The sequence below is a fragment of the Salvelinus fontinalis genome, chromosome 4, assembly GCF_029448725.1.
Source record: "Salvelinus fontinalis isolate EN_2023a chromosome 4, ASM2944872v1, whole genome shotgun sequence".
NCBI classification, from domain to species: Eukaryota; Metazoa; Chordata; class Actinopteri; order Salmoniformes; family Salmonidae; genus Salvelinus; species Salvelinus fontinalis.
Window position 1 is genome coordinate 74964929 of NC_074668.1, and position 3013 is coordinate 74967941.

Here is a 3013-nt window from a genome sequence, read left to right on the forward strand (position 1 = left end):
CCAGAGCTGTGTGGACTTTAAGTCAAGACCTCTCAGGAGTGATTATGTTGATAAAATGAATGGGTGATGTCAGACCTTTCCTCAGAAGAAAAAAACGTTGTTTTTTTTTATATGTGGGGGGACTTAACACATGACATTAATGTAATTAGGGTATGAATATATAACTCATTGTAAGTGAAGGGCAACAGCGAGAGCGCAATTTTATGATTGATTCGCAATGGTTCTTCAAGAGGGGACTTCTTCCAGACAAATGGAATCTCGACACATACAGGACAATATAGCCAATCCATGCTTCATGTGTACTGTGTGATTTGTGACATGGAGAACTATTCTACATTTTTCTGATTTCCATTTATATGTTGGGGGGGGGGGGGGGTATATGTGTTTTAAGCAGAATTACATTTCATTTTTCTGGAAACCATATCACTCAGAAAATGTTTTCTATCGTTAAAGATGAGTTAGCCTATATTCAGAATATCTACAACTTTATCCTTATATTCCGTTGATCTAACTTTTTTGACTTTTTGAAATGAATAAGGCCTTTTTTCTCATGTCATTAACTGATTGGAAATAAATCACATTGCACTTATAATTTATCTCCGTGTCAAACACTTCCACTCTTGATGTGATTCATTTGATGTGAATGACATATTGTAAGTTCATTAATAGCATTTAATATCGCCGGGTTCAAACTTTAACGCAAATTATTTAACTTAAGCCTATAGCACGGGTTCTCCAATTAGACACGTTTGCAAAGGTTGAATGGGTCCCGTCGATAAATGAACCACACTGATATAACCACGTCTAATTCAACAAAATCATACAATTTGGGCCTAAAGGCTTATGTGCTCAAAATATGATCTAATCATTTCAGTGAAATTAGTCCAATATGTCTTAATAATTGGAGATATATCTATATTACAACGATTATTGCAAACTCGGCAACAAGCACAGCACTGAAATGTCAAAACGTAGTGGTAGGAGTCATCGTGTTTTCTATTGCCACTTACTTCAATATTTTAATAACAGATTAGGCCTATGTTAATGTACTCGTGGGACGTTGGGACATTTATTTGTCACATGCAGGAATAAAACATATTTTCCTTCTTGGGTTACTTATTTCATTGTTATCTCCAATTTTGTGGGATATTGCTCAGCAAATTAAATATTTTAATTGAATTGGTGAAGAACATGCTTGGCTACTATATTCACTGTATTTAGATTTGAACGTATGGCTATTAGGCTACAATCTTATTACAGGGAGTTGCTGTGTTAAGCCCCTCTGGTGAAAAATATTCCGCGTAAAATATCTCTGCAGTAGGCTACTGAAAACAACATGGTTCTTTGATCACTGAATGTTCACGGTGTAGTTCATGGGTAATGAGCTTGGAAACGAGACTGACACCCTCCTAAAACCTACAAGTGGTGATGACAGGGTAGTGAGACATGATTAGGCTACATTAAAATGTAATGTCATCAATTAAGCGAATTTAGCACAATCTCACACTCATTGTTTATGTCAAAGTATTGCATTCGTGGGCTGAAATCGAGTCAAACTTTTAATTAGGTTAATTGTCTAATTGAATGTTTAATTAAGTGTATCAAACGCAATATAAAAAAACATAATTAGCCTATTATGAAACGTTTCCCAAAAACGTAGCAAAGGCCTAGTCAAAGGCAGCTTCGGTCGTTGGAGCTATTTGAAAATGAGTGCATTTTGCTGTAGATCACTTTGAGAGCGAAGACCTGCATGCTTTTCAGATGCTACAAAACGAATGTTCAATAAATAAAATAATGAGACATAGAGATTTCGGTTAATACTATTGGACATGGCTACATGGTGATATTACAGGAAACGGACTTGAGCATTCAAGCACTTAAATAATTCATTGGTATTATTTACTACCCAGGGAAACGTATTTAACCCAACATAACAAAGTTCAATACAGGCTGCATTAAAGTGGCCTTGTTAATTTAACCACACGCTATAGTACACATTAGGCCTACACGGTGTGCAGTTTTATCTATGCAGTTCGTGGTGATTGGTTTGGGGATTCCTTTGATTGTTAAGTTAAATAAAAAATATATAATCGTAAATTAGACTACATGGTTTAGTTAGTCTTTATATTAGTCTTTATATATTTCCCTTTAGAGCAAGCATAGGCCAATCTTACCTGTTAGATTGGCCTAGAGATAGCCTTTTCTCCTTTACTGTCAACAATAAAAAACTAAGGCAAATGCAGGGACGTTAAGGACGCTATAAACAGGGTTATCCAAAGCCGCCTTCCATATTAAATGAAATAGAGCACATCTCCACATTGCTGCTCATTTGCGGACTTTCTTCCCCTCTGGTATCAGAGACCTAGTGTAAAACTCACGGGTGATTACATTTTCCACCAATGACACTATTCACCATTTGTTTCCACGGGATGCACACATCTCAGAGACGTTATTGTCGTTTAAACCCAAAACCAATCAATCGAAATAATATATTAAAGCATTATAGTTATTATTATAAGCCTAATATTATAATAATAACGTTTTCTGTAATGCATCATTCATAGAAATATGAAATGAGAAGCATGCATTATATTAATATAGTAAGACTCACAAATTGCATAAACGAATGAATACCATATTGCAGTGGACTTTGGAAATGTGGAGGCCCAAATGTTATATTGACTGCTGTAGATAACATTGCGTTAATGTGAAATAGGCGCTTGATTAAACGCTCAGTCTCAAGGACAGCTAGACTCGATTGATTTCACCCTAAAGCAGTGTGAATCAATTTAATTAAAAGTTCTGTTTCCAGACATTCGTCATTCATATCAAAGAGATCAAACGCCACAATGTATTTAGATCTGGCCGTTTATTTTATTTTACTTTTAAATGAATCTAATTTCCACAACGTCTTTTCTTTTTGTATATTTTATTTTAAAGGGTTTTCTTTAGCAATTCAGTACAAAACAAAAGACATATGAAGTGAAGTATTGCTTAAGCAAGACATGGGACA